Source organism: Ambystoma mexicanum, chromosome 4p, assembly GCF_040938575.1.
Source record: "Ambystoma mexicanum isolate Mex_15411 chromosome 4p, UKY_AmexF1_1, whole genome shotgun sequence".
Lineage (NCBI taxonomy): Eukaryota > Metazoa > Chordata > Amphibia > Caudata > Ambystomatidae > Ambystoma > Ambystoma mexicanum.
Genome location: NC_090927.1, coordinates 1,234,617,468 through 1,234,638,127, shown reverse-complemented (window position 1 = coordinate 1,234,638,127; position 20,660 = coordinate 1,234,617,468). Strand labels below are relative to the sequence as shown.

General features: G+C 46.3%; 1 protein-coding gene across 5 annotated transcripts in view; it reads left to right on the top strand.

The window, feature by feature from the left end:
• TTC13 (tetratricopeptide repeat domain 13) overlaps window positions 1-20,660 on the top strand; it is a 1,871,796-nt gene that overhangs the window by 923,308 nt on the left and 927,828 nt on the right. The gene's annotated exons all lie outside the window — the stretch shown is intronic.

Below are 20,660 nucleotides of genomic sequence, written 5' to 3'. Positions count from 1 at the left end.
TTTTTTTAAATTGTACCATCGCCAACATGGCGCCCACCCTCTGACCGCTTCGCGGTAAGGACCACATTTGAGTATTAGAGTATAACAGAAACTACTTGAATATGGCCCAAACAGATTGCTCTCTTTGTGGTCCAACTGGGACACTCCACTAAAATGTGGAACAGTGTCTCCAGCTGCTCTGAATCCCAGCAATATCTGCAAATACGCAGAATAGGTTCCCATTTCTCGCGAGAGCCCTGGACCTCTCTAGTAGGCAGAATATTCAGCCAAAATCTTAAAAAGATCGCTTTAAAAATTGAATCGGGGAAAATATGTAAAAGAGATCAGTTTATTGCCCAGTTTGTGATTTCTACCCCCAGGATTATAGAGGCCAGGCATTCTTGCTGAATTTCGATCCAGTCAAATAGCTGGAGCTTAACTTTGGACTTTCCTGGTTGGAGAATCAATAGGCCCATCTCCACCTCTGCTTTAGCAGCCAATTCCCAACAGCTCTGAGGTGATGCCCCCACTGCATGATCACTGAACAGATCCATGACTGTTTTGATGGTGCCAAGAGCTTCCATCGCCCATCAAACATTTTCTAAATAAAGCGCTTTCCAAATCGCACTCAATTGCAACGACAGACCCAACTCCCATTGTATAAATTGTATTGGGATAAAATTCGAAACTGTTTTCTATAATAGGCCTGCTATCATATTCCAGGTTGTTTTTGGGTATACATAGAGCTACTTCTGCCCCATACAGGAGTGTGGGGATCACTTTGAGCTTATAAAATAATAAGACTGTGTCGAAGGAAAATCAACCATATTTCTTATGAATGGCCATCCCCTGGGCCGATAGAGGATGGGCCTTCAATTTCAAGGTGGAGAGATTATGTAAGTCTCTGTTGTTGGTGTTCATTATAAAGCCCAGGTATCTATAGGAGTCAACACAAGCAACTCGTTTGTTCTGTATATGCCATTGAACATTATTATTTTTATGTGATGTTGCAGCCTTTAGAATCACAATATTAGACTGCTTGACATTCATTTTAAGACTGTTCTTCTCAGCAAATGATTGTAATGCATTTAAAAGTTTCTGCAGACCAATCTTTCTGATCAGTCTGATCTTTCAAGACACGCTCGTCTGCATATAGCAACCACTGCAAGGGGCATCCATTCAGTTGAGGGGGAAGCTTCTAGTTTAGATAATACATAGCCCAAATCACTGATATAGAGATTGAAGAGGGCACGGGCCAAGAAGCACCTGTGCTTTAAACCCCGATCAGTCAGGATGTTTGCTGAAAGATCGCAGATGTTTATTTAGCCTCGCCCTACAGGAGGTCCCAGAATAGAGGTCTCTAATCATTGATGGCAGATCTTTTGGGTAGTGCAAGTGGCCAACATGTTGAAATTGAAACAAAACACGTAGTGTACAAAGTAAAAGTAAGCTTTAAAATGTATTCAATTTTTAATACATTGACTTAAGTGTATGTCATTAGTGATGTCACCAGTGGTGCCATCTGTGATGGCATGTCAGAACACTGAGCCTTGCAACAATGGTGGAATATTGAACCCGTAGTGAAGTAAACAAGTTCTTCCCACCAATGTAACACTTGGGTGTACTAAAAAACAGACTGAGCGTTCAATTGTTTGAAAGATGGCTCGACACACTGGAATCCCGAAGGCCTCTAAAGAAAACACGTGTTTAACACAAGTGTAAGGTAACGGTACATGCATCATACATCAATGTCTTAGTAACTGACCTGACTATAAACAAGGTTTCATATGGCATATGTAGCACAGGATAGGCAGCACTGTGGATGATAGCAACACTGAAGATATGGGAAAAATGAGATCAATATTAGGTAGGGCAAAACTAGGCTACAACTGACAGATATGTATGTGATATACTTAGCCACGTGTCCAAGAGCTGAATTAATAACAGTAGTTTCAAGAACAGGAAAGCGACACTTGAGGAAAGGCAACGGGTCCAGAATATCCGGGAGAAATTAGGGAATCCTCCTTACACCACCAAAACGAGGACGCCTAATGCCCCATAAGTGCTGTAGGCAGTCTCAAGTCCAGCACAACAATCCCTATTTCCGCCGGTACAAGTACGCCTAGAAAGGTTCTTTGTTTGCAAAGCAGTATTTGATGGGCAGATACAGAGCGGGTCTGTGAAGCAAGCAAATCCGTGGCCAGTCCGGGTCAAACATCAGAGGTAACGACGTTCACAAAATCGCCAGGAAAAAACAGAAGCCAAAAGCAGTCCGAGGTCGTAGCAGTAGTCAGAGCAGTAATTGAGGGGCAAGGCAAACGAAGGTCTGTGAAAACAGGCAAGGGTCGAGGAAACGAGAAACTTCAAGAAACAGTAACGCCACTGTTGAGTACAAAACAACAATCAGAAGCGCCGGATAGCAATCAGGGCGGGTCCATGTTGGCTTCCTAGCAACACGGGAGTCACGTGATCGGAACGACGGAGTAACACGTGAATGGAGCCGCATCACGTGCCAGCGTCGCCACGGCAACCCCCAAGGCGTACGAAACAACCCTTTGTGTTTGTAAATGCCTGCAGGAAAATCCTGTAGCACGCCCCCTCGTTTGCATTTGGAACAAATTACAGCCATAGGAACCTGATCGCTGACAGGTTTATGAGGCCGTGGTGTCGGCTGTTGTATTCTAACAGTATCCTCCCCCAAAGGCACCCCCAAACCCCAGGAGGTAAGAAAACGGGACAACAAGGCAGAAGCATGAATGTTGGACTCGGCCTCCCAGGTGCGATCCTCAGGACCGTACCCCTTCCAGTCCACCAGAAACAATCTCGCACCACGGCAGAGCTTGGTGTCCAAGATCGAGTTGACCTCATACTCCTCCACCCCTTGGACCATTATGGGGCGTGGTCGGGCAGACGGCCTCATCTGCTCAGAACAAGGTTTCACCAACGAAACATGAAAAACAGGATGTATCTTCCAGGATTGGGGCAGGTCCAGCTTTACCACCAGAGGGCTGAGCACTTCCTTGATGACATAAGCGTTGACGAAACGAGGCAAAAGGCTCTTACGGCCCGGGATGTAGAGGTGTTTAGCAGAAAGCCATACACACATACCTGGACTGTGAAGTGGGGCCGGTCTGCGATGATGGTCAGCGTACTTCTTAGTTTGCTCCTGGGAATGTGTCAAGTGCTGCATGACACTGGTATGTAATGAGAACATGTCCCTAAGACAGGACCTAATGGCTGGACAATCCGAGGATGAGCCCAGGTCCAGTGGCAAGGAGCGCAAATGCTGTCCATACAGGGCATAGAAAGGGGAAACCCCAGTGGAAGAGTGGGCAGAGTTGTTGTAAGCGAATTCGGCCATAGACAACACCGAGAGACAGGTTTCCTGATGTTGCAGAATAAGACACTGCAAATATTGCTCCATGGTGGCGTTGACCCGCTCCGTTTGGCCATCAGTTTGTGGATGGTAAGAAGTGGAATACCTCTTGCCGATGCCCATGGATTCTATGAGATGCCTCCAGATACGAGAGGTAAACTGCGCACCCCTATCTGATAGGATGATGTCAGGGAGACCAAAGAAACGGAACACGTTTTGCAAGAACATGTCAGCTAGAACAGGAGCAGAAGGGGAGACCCTGACATGGCAGAAAGAGAGCCATCTTAGTGAACCCATCCACCACCACCCATATGGTGTCAAAACCCCCAATCACAGGTAGGTCCACTACAATGTCCATGGTGATCATAGCCCAAGGTCGGGCGGGAATGGGCAGGGGTTGCAAAAGGCTGATAGGCTTGGCCGGGGTCACCTTACATTGAGCACAAATAGCGCAAGCCGCGATGTACTGTGCAATATCCTTATACATGGAAGGCCACCAACACCATCGTTTAAGTAATTCCAGGGTTTTTCGATGGCCGTGGTGAGCAGCCAACATGGCATCGTGACACCACGAAATAGCAGTACATCGGGTACCAGATTCTGGCATATATATTTTGCCATGAACGTACGGTAGCGACTGGATGACGTCCATGTTGTACTCGTCCAGTTAGGGAGAGCTACTAGCCACCCGCTGCTGGATGGCGTTCTTCAGTGAAGGTTGTAAGGTACACCCACAGACCACCTGGTTGGGCAGCAGTAGAGCACCTTCCTGTATTGGTTCCGGCTCCCCATGTAGTCTAGAAAGAGCATCCGCTTTAGAATGCAGGGCCCCGGGACGGTTAGTCAGCACGAAATTATACATGGAAAAGAACTCGTGCCAACACGCATGATGTGCCGTGGTGCACTTCAATAACTGAAGAGCTAGAAGATTTCTGTGATCTGTGTATACTTGAATCAGTATTTCGGCTCCCAAAAGATGCCTCCAAACAGTAAAGGCCTCACGAACAGCCAGCAGTTCTCGCTCTCTAATGGTGAAATTAACCTTGTATGGTGAGAGCTTACGTGAGTGGAAGGCAACCGGATGAAGGACCCCGGAGTCCGGACATGGTTGAGACAAAACCGCCCCCACTGCTACGTCGGAAGCATCAGCCTCCACAAAAAATGGCTGATTGACATTGGGATGCTGTAACACAGGAGCCGAGGTAAAAGCCTCCTTGAGAGTATCAAAAGACTTTTGTGCCTCCTCATGCCACAAGAACTGACGCTTGTTGCTAGTTAATGCAGTAAGAGGGGTTACTATGTGAGAAAAGTGCCCGATAAAGCGACGATAAAGGTTCGCAAATCCTAAAAAGGATTGCAAGGCCTTCAATGTAGTCAGTACTGACCAATCCAGAATTGCTTTGACTTTCGCTTGGCTCATTTGCATGCCCCGATTGGTGATGTCATATCCAAGAAACTCCACATCCGAGGCATGGAATATGCACTTCTCTAACTTAGCAAATAACCTATTATCACGTAAACGTTGTAGTACTTCCGAAACGTGTTTTGCGTGAAGTTCGCGAGAGGGGGAGGAGATCAAGATATCATCTAGATAGACAATCACAAAACGATTGATCATGTCTTGGAAGACATCGTTAATAAAATGCTGAAACGTGGCAGGGGCGTTGCATAGCCCGAATGGCATGACCAGATATTCAAAAAGGCTGTACCGGGTTTTGAAGGCCGTCTTCCATTCATCCCCCTCTCGGATTCTCACAAGATTATAGGCTCCCCTTAGATCCAGTTTAGTGTAGATCACCGAAGACCCCAACTGGTCCAATAGAATGGAAATCAGAGGTATGGGATACTGATTCCGTGTTTTTACTGCGTTAATTTCCCGGTCATCTATACAGGGCCTTAGGTCTCCTTCCTTCTTGGGAATAAAGAATAGTGGAGAGGCAGCAGGAGAGCAGGAGGGACGAATGAAGCCAGAAGCTAATGCCTTATCCAAATATTCCTTTAATACTGCATCTTCTTTCAACTTGAGGGAGTGTAGATCCTTCCTGAGGGGATTTTAGCACCTTCCTTAAGGTATATTGGACAGTCATATGACCGATGGGGAGGAAGCTTCTCCGAATCACCCTTGTCAAAAACATTCTTGAATTCGGTATACTCCGGAGGTATGGTAGTAGTGAGAACCCCACTGATCAGAGGCTGAGTCCAATAGGGCTTGACATGGACTGTCCTGCATGTGGCTTGGTGGCACACAATGAGATGGGCAATGAGGTGAGGTAAAGGATACAGACCCGGTAACCCAGTTTACAAGAGGGTTATGGGCTCTAAGCCAAGGTAAACCTAGGATGAGCCAGAATTGGGGTGCAGAAATGACGTCAAATGAGATACCCTCAGTATGGGAGTTGTCAATGCTCAAGACCAGAGGTACAGTAGATACGGTTACCAAACCTGAAAGAAGCTTGGTACCATCAACCGCATTGACCACTTCTGGATGATCCTTGGGTATGAGTGGTATATCCCACTTCTTGCGCCTTTTTCTCATCCAGCCAGCTGGTTTCGGCAACAAGCTGGTTGAATTTGGCAAGGTACGTCAAAAGGGGAGTATCCCCTTGCTGCAAGTTATGCAGCTCCAGATCAGTAGCTTGGGATTTATATCGGGTATCAAATACCCATGTCGTAGACTCTATCAGGGCATCGCAGTCAAATAACAAGTGACTGCCCTGTTCCAAAAAAGGATTGACCCAGGCTGCACCCGTACCACCCAAATTCGATAAGACAAAAGCTGCTTTGGTGGTTGAGTCTGGAAATGACGTCGGCCAGCATAAGAAGTGCAGTCTGCATTGGTTTATGAAGGCTTTGGGATCACCTAAAAAATGTCCAGGTGGGACCAAAGGAAATTGTGCTGCCATATCAACAGATACTGTGTCTGGTCTGGGCTCCGGATGTACCCGAGCCAGATGCTGTGGCTAGCGGTTGTGGCTCTGTGACACCAGTTCTCAGACGAAATGCCCCCTTTTTGATTTCAAAGGAAATTTTGTTTAAATACAGTGGATTAGATTTTCATTTGCATTTGTGGTTTGTTGAATTAAATCAAATGATAGGAATTGAGGTTTCTGGGATGTTTTATGACCCCTCTCAGAATTGGCGCTGTTCAACCAATTGAAATTAAGAAGGAACAAGGTATCCTGGTCTTCTGACTATCTGCAGCCTATTTGGATCCAAATAGGAATATGTCCTTGCTCTGGTCCTCTTCTTGGTCAGATGCGAATCCTTCTTGGGCCCATTCCTCTTACTTTTCGCAAATTTGGGATGCTTTCTTTTAGCCAAATTCTGTGTATGTCAGCGGACAATGAGAGGAATAATCCAGGTCCTCCTTTTTATTCTTCTCATAAAAACATCACTTTTTGTACTAAGATCAAATCGGCCCATACAGCCAGTGTTGCAAGTAAGAATTTGAAGTGGGAGTAAAACATTCCTTTTTTTTTATTTTTTTAGAGTTGGGTGTAAAATGAATATTTAAGGAGTAACAAAGTAATCCCCATTCCCGATGGGAGTATTTAGTAAGCAAGTACAAATGTTTGAACTGTAAAACAGACATTTTTTGCAAGGAATATTTCTTTGCACTCATTCATGCATATTTAAAAATACAATTTGGTATCTCTTCAGAGCAGGCTGCAGTAATAGTTTCTTCCTGTGGCACTACGTACGTGTACTACTGGTTCATACCTAATAATCGAGCTTTGTGTATCAAAGCAGTGGGTTAGGCTCCTATGTTTCTGTTTCCTATTTTTTTGGTGGGGGGGATATTTGTATGCGTCACTTTTATTTTTTGAGAGTATCTACCCAGTTTTTGGGCGTAAAGGTGGCTGATACACCCTTTATATTGCATATAGCATTGTTTGACACTAATCTTTGATTAGATGAGTCCAGTAATTGAATAGAAACATGTTCACATGCGCACATGGGTCCTCCTTTTTTCTCCCATTGGCTCATGGAACTTGGTATGTTATAAGGGGATGTGCCATCTACAAACTATTCCCATCCTTTGGAGACAAGACTGATAATCAGCAGCAAAATTCATTTTTGATACAATTCTCTAAAGAAATATTTATAATGGAGAAAATAAATATTAGGATTTGTATGAATATTCTAAATTTGGGGTTATCATTTGTTTCTGTAATTTTGTGCACAATTGCGTAACTATGCACAAAATATACATTTTACAATGATTTAATTGTATGCATCATATTCACATTTCTCTGCTAAATTGAGATGCAAGTTGATTTTTTAGTGAGACAAACGGATCAAAAGTGACAAAAATATAAATCCAATTGTCATTTGTTATGTGCACATTTTAATTGACATTTACTGTAAATTTTGCTGAGTTTCATAAGGGTGGGATGATTATTATCAGGAAGAGCCAACGATTGCTGAGCCACAAGAATGATTTAATCTATTCTCTGCTAACTGTGGCCTAATGGAACAGGTACATTTGTGTGACTTCATGCTTTCCAAAGTTTGTTTATTTAATGTGATACAGTTTACATGTAAACTTTACACATATTAAATCATGTATGTATGTCGTAAAAAAACATAAAAACAATCAAACATACTCAAACACATATTTCATTATTATATGTACTTAATAAAACAACCCAAATAAAATACATACTAAATCTTAAATATGAATTAATTCGATAAACAAGGATTCCTAGACACAACAGCCACTTTAAACACTGCACCGACGAATCGTATTTGATCCATGGATATAGCTCATCCAATAGTAGATCCAGTGATTAAGCCCCAAAACAATAATTAACACACATCAAAGTTACACCACAGGGGTTCCAATCCTGGCTATTTCCAATTTAACGTTCTATAGATATATTTAAATGATTCTCTATCACCAGCCAGACCTTGTATAGTGATATGAGTAGACAGGGATTGGTCGAGCTTACACATTGAAGCCAGAGCATGGTCTCACTAATATTATCCAGACAATGTACATATCTGCCATAATGAGTTGTATAGGTATTTGCCATACTCGGGCATTCAGAGAATTCATGTTTGGCAGTCTGTCATTTCGGTGTTCTTGCATATACGGCAGAAGCGTTCCTTGATCCCCAGGTGTCTTTCACTACCAACAACTGCCAACACGGCAAGGTGATCAAAACTGGCTAACAATATAAATCTTCGGACTCTGGGTGAGGGGCAAAGACCTAGATATTTCTGGGGACTCTTAAAAGAAGAATTCCAATATGAGATGAATTGATATCTTTTAAGGCTATTGAGATGGGCATAGTTTTCCAGCCAATCCCAGAGATCAACACGTTTGTTAAAGACAGCTTCATTGAATCCGTATAACCCTCACATCTGAGAGTCCAGCAGATCTCTTTATATAGCTTCTGCATGCTCTGCTTAAAATAATAGTTCACAGCTTCTTTAGATAGTTCTTGGTAGCTGGAAGCCAACAATAGATTTTCTGGGGCACTACATATCCTCAAGAACAGTTCAGCTCGCATTTTTAGCACTATTGATTTTAATGACAATAGCCCTAGTTCTAACCTGAAAATGGCCTTGGGAATACAAGTAGGGAGACCCAAAATGTATCTTCTATGACTTGTAACCATTTTAATTCGATCATAGCAAGTGATTCAAGGCCGTAGGTTACCATCAGAACAAGAATCTTAATGTATAACTGACGGGCACCATAGATAGTAAAGCCACCATGATTGATTGTAAATCGGTGTACCAATGCGGTGAGTTGGGCGGCCTTCGTTATATGAGAATGTATATATGCCATATATTTTCCCTTAGTTTCGCCCTCAATCCTGAGATGTTTGCATCACAGATAGTAGAGAAGCCCTTCTGGGCAACCCAATATTTGCAACTTTTGCTATAGTATTTTGCGGCTCACTAGGTCGAATGCCGCTTTAAAGTCTATAAAGAGGGCATAGAGTGGAGGATTGACAGTTTTATTTTGCTCTCAGACAGAGGGTATCCATGACTAAGAGGTTATGTGCTGTATAATATCTGTGAGTGAATCCACTTTGGAATCTATTGAGCAAACCTGCCCTGTCTACCCATTCCTGTAATTTGTGGAGAAGAAAAGTAGCACAAAAAGATTGCACGTGCAGTCTAGCATAGAGAGGAGCCTATAATTCCCTGGTTCCAACTTATTACCCTTCTTAAAGATCGGGATAAGAATGGCGGTCTGCCAGGATCTAGGTATTCTTCCTTCAGCTAATACTTTCTCAAATAAAATTTTGATTAAGTTAGCTCATAATTCCAGCTTGTTCTTAAGTACAACGTTTGCCAGCCCGTTAGGGCCAAGCGCTCATGAGGATTTTAGGTTTTTAATTCTGATAGTTCGCATATCAGTGGTCACTTTAAAGGGAGGGCAGGGCAGTAGAATTTCCACTTGAGCTACTACCTGATCAAAATTACGATTTTCCAAAAAATGTTCACATTGCTGGACACTAATTGGGTTAATCAGCGTAATCCTTCTACTTCCCCTGGCTTCTCCCAGTAGAGCCCAAATATTTTGCAAGGTTTATTGGTTATTGGCCCTGTCTAAGCACGCAATTTTGTCATTGAAATTGTCATTTGTTAACTTACTGGAGATAAGCTTAGAAACATAGGACTGTATTTTAGTCCACGTTTCAACTCCTAATGCTTGAATTTTGAAGTTATTTTTAGTTTAAAACCACAACACATTAACTTGAATAAACACAGCTGTTCTGCTCATCTTCCATGTATTGATCTTAGTGATACCTGGGTCTGGAAACTTTTGCTATGGTAGCTGACTCACTTTTGTACGAGCATGTGTTTTTAGTTCAATTGAAGTTAACAGCTTGTACATTCTCAGGATATCAATGCTGTACAATGGGCTTTCTATCAAATTTAAAACAACGAGAAATCCTTTTGCACCATTTTTACGAATAGTAATCAAACAATATGTTAGTCTATCAATGGATAACTAAAATTCTGGTGTGATTTAGAATGTGTGTTCTGATGATCTAAATAACTTTGCATTATTTAATTTCCCTTTGCATTAAAACTGAAGTCGTAAGGTGTGCAGCCTCTCCAGGTTGCCTTTTCACCGGCATCAAATAAGTCTATTTTCACATTAAATACTTCTGGGAGCCCACTCTATTAAAGGGGGATTACTTTAGGTGAGGGCCCCCTCTCCAACGACTCTTTTTTTAGGTAATACACTAATTGCCAAGTACCAAGCAATCCCACTTTAATAGAGTGGGCTCCCAGAAGTGTTTAACTTGTGAAAAAACGTACTGTATCTAACAGGCTGAACGATAAACCCACTATCTTCTCCCTGATTGTAAATTCTGTATCAAATATGTCTAAACAGCCGAATGTCTTTATTTTAATAATGTCTATACACCGCCAGGCATTGGTGGGTCTTGACCACAAATGACATTGTGGGGATCTATGTTCATCTGTTATGCTGGGATTGATATCACTGTGTGTGCTTAAATATCTATAGCGACATAAGCGTTACTTGTATGACAGTTCCTTTTTTCCGCAATAATCCTACGTCCCATCCCCTTTCCTCTATACTTATGGGACATCTCTCCGTCCTGTGGGACAGGACCGGAGCACTTTGTAAAAAGCATCCACATTTTTTTCAAAAATGTGTCCCTCCTATTTCCTGCGCGGGGCCCGGCACACGGCCGTAACTCCGCCCACCTTGGCTCCGCATCGCCCATCAGTCCTTTTCTCCGCACGATCGGGGCCGGATGCACTTGCATCCTCGAAGACTTTCTTCCCTTTTTCCCCCCTCTCTGGCTCTCGCTAGCGTTCATTTACTAGTCTGTCTGTCTTTTAAACTACATTTTCCACACTGTTCATCGTGTCACCGTCGCTTCGCGAGGGCTGATCCCCATCCTCTTTGTTTAGAATGTTTGGGTCCGGAACACCGTTGGGACTCCTGTTTTTACTGTGACTCCCTTTCGGTCCGGGCACTTCAGCGTCGGTTGGAGCGGTGGGAGGTGGTGTTCGAACGGACTCCTCCTTTGCATTTTCAGGCGTTCATCGACGAGAAGAAAAAATGCCCGGTAAGTTCTTTACTTTTCAGCGCACCCCGGCCGGGGGATACCTTTCCGGGTTCCTCTCGAGCCGGGAGGGGCGTTGATCGCTCTGTTACCGGGGTTCGCCCTGAGGTGCCTGTCGGGCCTAATAATTCTACCGGAGTTTTCTCCGAGGGTCTCCGTAAGGGGCCTGTGTCCACCGGAGTACGCTCAGAGGCCCCTCCTTTGGGGGCTGTCTGTAGACCCAGTTCTACTGAGTCGTGGGGTACCGGAGCTTGCTCTGAGGCCGCTCTTTCGGCTTCCCGCAAAGACAAAACCGGGGTGCGCCCCGAGGTCTTGGCTGGGCTTGAGGTTACCCAACGGTTGTTCGAGGCCCGTGCCGATAAGGCTTCTACCGGGCCTATGTCCGAGGTCCCTCGTACAGAGGCTAAGGATACCAACAGTTCTGACGGGCCGGGCAAGGCCCTGTTGGTGGAAGCGCACCGTTCCCGCTCTTGTGGTGACACCAGATCTGTTGAGGGGGCAAAGAAGAAAGTTTCTTCTTTTAACGGCAGTGCTGAGGCCCTTCCTTCGAAGGCTCAGTTGGCGGTTGGTATGTCGCAGAAACATTCCAGGCCTCATAGTACCGGCTCTGCCGAGGTTCCTTACGTTAAGGCTAAAATTAAGACCCCTGACCATCGACAGGGACCCCTGCCTCACTTCCTCACGTGCCGCAGTTCCCCTCAGATGAGGACAAAATGGCGGCCGTTCCCGCCACGACCACGGCGGCCATTTTAGGTACTACCCCTACAACTACGCCATCGGCACTTGGTGTAGGGTTCGGTCCTTCGGGTGAACCTAAGGTCCCTTGTGCGTATCCTTACCGGCCGGTTTATGATTGGAACGCCCGGATGCCTCTTCCGCGCTTTGTTTCATTGCCCGCGGGGCGACTCCCTTGATTTATGTGGATTCGTCGGTGGAGGGGCAGGTGTGGCACCCTTCTCTGTTACGTCCCTGGATTTGTCCACCTCATGAGAGGCCTCCTCAGGTTCCGAAACAATCTCCTGAGGACGCTTTTTTCGGTAAATTTCAAGCGCTTATGCGCACTGACCCCATGAGGGAATATTTCAAAGGGTGTTTCAAGGAGAAATGTCCACCCGCGCCTCTGGCTCCACCCGTTCCGCCGGTGGTTCTGCCGGCGCCTCCCTTGCTCGTGGTGCCTCCCCCTGCGCTTCCGCCTGTGCCACCATTGTCCCCAGTGGACAAGGCAGTGCTTGACACGGCTCAGCAGGATCCTGACCTGTCAGATGACCCTCAAGGCGATCAGGACAACGAGGACCTTCCCCGCTCTATCAGAGCTTTCCATGACCGGGTGCTGAACATGATGAGTTTCTTAGATGTTCCGGTTACCGAGGCACCTGCACCGCAGGAGGGCGTGCTTTCTGGGGCGTTCACCTTGTCTCCTTTGGAGCGTACCGGCCTGTTCTTGCAGAAGGACATTCTGGTCGAGGTCCGAAGAGTTTGGGAAAAGCCACACTCTGGACTTTTTGTCAATAAAAAGATTGACGCGAGGTACAGGCTGCATTCTTCGGAAGAAGTGGCCTTGTTGTCTTGTCCGCCTCCCTCCTCCACAGTGGTGGCTGCAGCTACGTTGCAATCCAGGCCTGCAGCATCCTCCTCAGCGACGGCTACTCAGGTCTTGGGAAAGGAGGACAAGCTCCTGGACTACCTAGGGAGGAAAATCTTTGCCAATTCGGCCTTGCAGCTCAGGCAGGCCAATGCAGAATTGATTTTGGCGGGAGCTAACATGCGGATGTGGAGCGGTCTGTCGGAGTTTGAGGAGCACATTCTGGTCTAGAAGTTGGAGGATTTCAGAGGCCTTACCGATGCCAGGGTCTTGGCCCAGGATCTCCTGGAGACTGCGGCTCATCACGTAGACACCTCGGCTCGGGGTCTGATGCTGGGGGTTGATACCTCGCGGCAAGCGTGGCTGCATGCCACTAAGTTCTCGAAGGAGGTGCAAGACAAGGTTCTGGACCTTCCATGTGATGGTAAGGAATTTTTCACTCTTCTACTGATGTTGAGCTCACCAAAACCAAAGATTGCACTCAGACGGCTAAATCATTGTCTGTTCTGGTTAAAGCTCCCTTCAAGTTTCAAAGGCCGTTGTCGCAAGGTCGACCTTCCTCTGGTTTTAGGGGCTTCCTTGACCGCAAATCTCGCAGAGTGGATACTCCTTCGGGGAATAACCGCCGTAGACCACAGCGTTCGCGGTTTTTCTCCCGCTCCTCAGCCTCCTCATCAGGTACAGGTGGCACCGCCACCGATAAGCCTGCCAAATGAGGGTTTTCCGCGCTCGCACAAGACCCCGGTGGGAGGACGCATTGCGTCTCAGTGGGAGGCGTGGCAGGCCATCACAGAAGACAGATGGGTCTCGTCAGTCGCTCGAGCCGGCTTCCGCTTACCTTTACCCCCCTACCCCACCCCTCAACCCTCCTTTTCAGCTGTCGGGCTCACCCTCCCTCAAGGCCGAGGTTCAGAAACTTCTGCACCTCAGAGCTGTGTAACCCGTTCCCCTTGGGGAGGGAGGGGAGGGCTTCTACTCCCGGCTGTTTACGGTGCCCAAACCCAACCAGGCTGGCCTGCGCACCATCCTAGACCTTTCCCAGTTCAATCTTTTCCTACCCCAAGAGAAATTCAGGATGATCACGCCCGGCCAGATTCGCTCCTCTTTGCAGATGGGCGATTGGCTCAGCGTTGTGGATCTTCAGGATGCGTACATGCATATCCTGATTTGGAATCCACACTCTTTGGGAGACGAGCACTTCCAGTTTCGGGTGCTTTCTTTTGGCCTCAGTTCGGCGCTGCGTGTCTTCACGAAGATGATGTCGGTGATTGCGGCCTAACTTCGTCTCCAGGGTATCCATGAGTATCCGTATTTGGACGACTGGCTCTTATGCCGGGGTGCGCCCCAAGGCCTTGGTGGGGCTTGGTGCTACCGAACAGATGTTCGAGGCCCGCGCGAGTAAGGCTGTTACCGGACCTGGGTTCGAGGTCCCTCGTACAGAGGCTAAAGCTACCAACATTTCTGAGGGTCTGGCAAGGCCTTATCGGTGAAGGTTGTTTCTCACCGTTCCTGCTCTTGCTGCGACACCAGATCTGTTGAGGGGGCAAAGAAGGGAAATTCTTCTTTTACCGGCAGCACCGTGGTCCCTGAGAAGGCTAATTTGGCGGTTGGTATGTTGCAGAAACATTCCAGGCCTCATAGTACCGGCTCTGCCGAGGTTCCTTATGTTGAGGCTAAAGTTAAGACCCCCTGATCCATCGACGGGGACGCCTGCCTCACTTCCTCACGTGCCGCAGTTCCCCTCAGGTGATGACAGAATGGCGCCCGTTCCCACCACGACCGCAGCGGCCATTTTGAACGCTACCCATACAGCTGCACCATCGGCCTCAGGTGTAGGGCTGGTTTCTCGGCCTTGTGCGCATCCATATCGGTCAGTTTATGACCGGAATGTTTGGATACCCCTTCCGCACAATTTTTTGTTGCCTGTGGGGTGGGCACCTTTGGTTGATCTGTCCATCCAGATATAGGAGTGGGCCATGCTTCATGGCGTCTGGCTGCTTGCTGTGCCCATCCCGGGCCAGCTGAATTTCACAGGGGATGGCCTCAGCCGGCGGACAGTGGTCAGCTACGAGTGGGAGTTGAAGGCGGAGATCCTCTCATGGATTTTCTTGCGTTGGGGCACACCGGAGGTGGACCTCTTCGCTACGGTGGTAAACAAGAAGCTTCCTCGGTATGCCTCCAGAGGGGGGCTGAGAGCCTCCTCTCTGGGGGATGCTCTCGAGATTCCATGGCACAACATGAGAGCTTACGCCTTCCCGCCTCTGCCTCTAGTTCATCGAGCAATTGGGAAGCTGACGAACTCTGTGAACTGTTCCCTTCTGCTTCATGGCCCCGTGGTGGCCGGCCAGTTTTTGGTTGTCTGAACTTCAACACCCGTCGGTGTTTCTGCTGATCAGGTTACCAGTAACCCCAGATCTTCTTCATCAAGGGGAACAGCAGATGTGGCACCCCACCCCACAATCGCTCAGCTTGGCGGCATGGTACCCGAGTTCAAGTCTTAGAGCTTTTTAACTTGTCTACGGATAACATGCTTATTATCCAGGCAGCCAGGGAACCCTCGACCAGATCCCAATACAGGAGTAAATGGCTCAGGTTCTGTCGTTGGTGTTTGGAAAAGCAGTTGGATCCAAGGGTGGCTACGATTGACAAGGTGCTGTCCTTCGTGTCCTCCCTAGCAGAGTCGGGTGTTTACATTCTGTCATGCAGAACTTACCTTTCAGCGGTTTCCGCTTATCTTGCTATAGACCAATGCTCTTATTCTCTGATTAACCCAGTGGTTAAGAGGCATTTTGCAGGCTTGACACTCCTCTACCCTCCGGTTCGTAGTCCGCACCCGCCTTGGGACCTAAATGTAGTCCTGACGGCGCTGTGCCATAAACCCTTTGAGCCAATGGCTACGGTTGACCTCAAGTACGTGTCCTGGGAAGTGTCCTTTCTGGTAGCCGTTACGTCAGCGAGGAGAGTGAGTGAGCTCTAGGCATTGTCGGTGGAGCACCCTTTCCTGGTCTTTCACAAGGACAAGGTAGTCCTTCGGACAAACCCGGCTTTCCTACCAAAGGTAGTGACCGAATTCCATCTGAATCAGTTGATTTCCCTTCCGGTCTTTTTTCCGAACCCTACCTCGGAGGCGGAAAGGGTTCTACACTGCCTGGATGTCCGAAGAGCTCTTAGGTTCTACCTGGACAGGACTTCTGAGCTTTGGAGCTCTTCCCAACTGTTTGTGACCTTCGGTAAGCCTCAGGGCATGCCGGCGTCTAAGGCATCTATTTCCAGATGGATTACCGCCTGTATCGCGGAATCTTTCACCGTCCAAAAGCTGAAACCTCCTAAAGGTATCCATGCACACCAGGTGCGAGGCAAGGCAGCCGCGGTTGCTTTTCAGAAGTATGTTCCCTGGGAGTCCATCGCTAAAGCGGCTACTTGGGCCTCCCTATCTGCTTTCTGTAAACATTACTGCCTCGATATGAGCTCTAGAGCCGACGCTCAGTTCGGCCAGGCTGTGCTGAAGAACCTGTTTCAGTAAGGGGTATTTCCATCCACCCATAGTTCTTGTAAGGAGTGCTTGGGAATCTCCCATAAGTATGGAGGAAAGGGGACGGGACATAGGAGTATTACCAGGTTACTCACCGTAGTGACCACCTTACTCCTAGTCCATAGTCCCCTTTCCTCCATACGCCCGCCCGCCGTCCCCTCTAATAAGGTTCCTCTGTTATTGCTAATGGGTCTTTGACCCTGCGATAGAAAAGGACTGATGGGCGATGCGCGGGGCGGAGCCAAGGTGGGCAGGGTTACGGCCGCGTGCCGGGCCCCACGCAGGAAAGAGAGGGGGGACACATTTTTGAAAAAAATGTGGATGCTTTTTACAAAGTGCTCCGGTCCCATCCCACAGAACGGAGAGATGTCCCATAAGTATGGAGGAAAGTGGACTATGGACTAGGAGTAAGGTGGTCACTATGGTGAGTAACCTGGTAAATCAGAGCCATTGCTTTCTGGGAACACAGTTTTTGTTTCTCTCTGCGTCATGTCTCTGGAATTAGGCTTTAAGTCTTGCAAGACTGTCACAGAAAATGTTGATCTGTGACTCATCTCTGTGTGTTATGTCTTGGACAGGACTTTGATGTGGAGGTTTGTTCTGCCTGTTCGTCCGCCCCAATCAATGAGGGGAAAGTGTTGGTAAAAATGTTCTCACCATGCGGAAGTCTGGAATAGAGACTGTTCCTTTACTGAGCGGTGCACGTTTCAATCCAACCATTCAGCAGAAGGGGGCAACGTGCTGGTCTTGGAAGCAAGACCAAGCAGAGCAACAGAGGTTTGAATCCCGGATCCCCACTTAGGAACCGAACTTGGGTATTAAGCGCATTATAAAAAAACAATAAAAATAAATAATAGTCTTAGTTACAAAGTGTTTGAGAGAGGCCAACTACGACAAGAAAAAATAACTATCTTACAGTTGTTGCTGCGGCATCGTGCCTATCCCTCTTTGTTTTTATCATGTCGGCATCACTCCGCTGGGTCTTGTGACCCCAATCTGCTGCTTCATTGAGACCTGCTCACTAGTAGATATTGTTGCTCGCCTTTGCTGGATGTTTGCAAGCAGGCCCCTACCTCTCTAATTGATCCAGCGACCATCTGTCTGATACTCCTTTGCTGTATAGTGGAGGCCTAATTTCGTCCTGCCTCCTTTGTACTAGACACCGAAAGATGTTTGCCACTTGGGACCCTCACTACTATGGGCTCCATTGGTAGAGCTATAAATGTCTTCAGTTTATTCACCAGCTACTTTGGTTCCTCTTGATCTTCAAGGCACCTTGATGTACCTTTCTACCATATACATCTCCAGTATTTGCTAGTCTCCCCTTCTGCCCATGAGTATGCAATTGTTCAGTAGAGTATGGCTGTTGTGGTGGTGGTGGACCGCCTCCAAAGACAAAAGTTTCCTGTCTTTCCGTATGTTGATGACATGCTCCTTTTGGTTGGAGGATTAGGATCTAGTGGAGCAAAGTTAATTGGATGTTCTGTGTTTTACACACTGGACTTTTAATAAAATCTCAGGAAGTTATGCTCAACACATTTGAGACCACGCAGTTTATTAGAGTTGAGTATGGCATGCCATCTACAGAGTGAGTTAACATCATTCAGGACAGAGTCAAAAACTGTGACGGAGCAAAATAATCAGCTGGGACTTTTCACAGGCATCCATCTTGCACCTTTCCTTTCCCACATGTAACTGTAAAAATGAAATGCAGGACCTTTTATTGGACCTACATGTTTGTAAGGATCGGTGTTGGTGGTTAACCAACCATCTCCTTCAGGTAGAACCTTTCCATACACCTTTGGTCCAGATTACCCTGTTTATGGACACATAGCTGATAGGTTGGGGAGCAAAAATGTAAGATCTGTAAATGAGCGGTTTCAGGGAAGTTTTACCACAACAGCCTCTTGAAATTGAGAAAACAAGCCTGTTTTCTGGGCACTTTCTTGCCGGTTGTCATGACAGACACCGTTCACTGCTTGAAAAAGAGGGATGGAGTGCGTTTTATCCACTAGCAATAGAGGCCATGCTTCTTTGGTTCTCTGAGAACAGACTGAATCTGGCTCCCTATCTAGCTGAAAACATCCTCGAGTATGTCCCCTCTGTGGGCTGATGGAGGTCTCTTACAAACAAAAGCTGCAAATGAAGGTATGGAGCAAATCTGTTCCATACAGGGTTTTCTTCAAGTGGAATTGTTTGTGCCTTGCATTAACAAAGTGTTTTGTTGTTTTTGACAGTCCTTGAAAGGAGAAGTCTGAGCCAAAACAAACTTTTTAGGTGTATAGTGTGCATCAAAACTTGTTTTGAGCTAACGCAAAATGAAGTGCCGGCAGCTAGGAAACCAAATTCTGCAAGGAACCAAGTGGCATGTTCGCCTCTGTGCAGGTGGGGTACCATTGCTGGATATTGGTCATGTGGCACTGAGGGCCTCTTTGCATGCTTTCACTGAAAGCTACTGCCTTGCCTTACTGGCTGGAGTGGATGCTTGCATTTTGTATTGCTACAGAGCTTCCTGGTGTAGGGGTGATGCCTACACTCCACCCACCTTCGTCTATTTGTGTACAGCTTTGGGAGTCTTTAAAAAGATATGGATTCCTCAGGAGGAAGGTGTCAATTTGGAGAACGGGTCACTATCCTTACCTCAAGTAATATTGTTTATAATGGATACACCACTTCCCCCACAGATGTCTCGTCCATCCTCCCAACTTCCCCTCAGTCATATTGCTCGTAATTTGGTTTCGTTTTCTTAATTTCAGGCTATTCCATTGCATATCTGAATGGGGGAAAAGTAGAATGGAACAGAGGCAAATGGGCATGTACGGCTCCATTTTTAAATATACGCTGTTACAGAATTTCCAGCATGAAAGGCCCTGCTGACTCTGAATGTGTCGACACAGAAGCTGTCCAACTATCTACACCAGTCTGTGCCTGCAAGTCTATTAAAAAAAAATGTGGGATCTGTGGCAGTAATACCATAACCAATAGCAAACCTTTGAAGGCAAATAACTTGTTCTTAAGCTTTCTAAAGTACAACGCAGAATGCAAAAAGACTTTATAGTCAGTAATGGGAGAGGCTACTCTGCTGCTAATGGATTCATAATTCTCATTATTTGTTGGTCAGTCCTTGTGGATTTATTGTGTACCATTAGTACAGAGTCATGAGCCCTTTACAAAGTAACCCTTAGTTACCATTGAATACATTGGGCTACCACTTTTCCTGGCGATTTTTTAAACACTTTTAATTTCTGTAAGCATTTTTGTAAAACTGGTTCACAAGGAAAAGAGTGGAAAATCAACAATTGAACTACTAAATGTAAGCACGAAAAATTGACATTGTACTAGAGAGGACATTCCTCTGGCACATCTGTTTCAGATTCCACAGTTGTACACCAGAAAGTGTTGGCCATCTACAACTGCTTCACACTCCAAGGAACATTTTTTCCACAGAATGCCAGTGCATACTCCACAGAGCCAATGCAATGTTAGGTACTTTTCAGTGCGAGTATTTTCTGATGTCCTCATTGGAGTAGGTACTTGGACACCTTTGTATGCCTTTTGTAAACATTCTAGATAACCGCACAAAAGCCGGTGTACAGTTTGGACAGAGTCAACCTAATTGCCTAATCCATACTGCCAGTAGCTTCTTGTATACATCACAAATGACCTGCTTCGTAACATTTTGCTGCACCCTTAGAAATGGAGCAATTTAGACGGAAGAATAAAAATAAACTAACCATATGGACTACAAGTCTGGTTAACCTAAGTTTCCTCTAAATTACAATCACTAGCACTTTCATCCGCTCATCTCGTCCTGTTTCAACTGTTCATTTGTTGTAATAGAACGCATAGACTAACCACACAGACATCTTGGTCTTCATTGTTACCACTAATTTCTCCAGATGTGTCAAACAGAACTTGGAACTCATAGTACATACCGTCTGAAAACGTAAAGGTTAACTTCAATGAAAAACTGCTAGAGTAATGGGTAATGTTTGGGGTAATGGACAAAAGAATGAGAACGTGAAATTGGTACAATTGTGCAAGGACTTGTAAGGCTAGAAAATAATTTCATGCATTTCTTGTTGTTCATTTTGTGTACTTGAGTAGCTTGACATGGGATGTAAG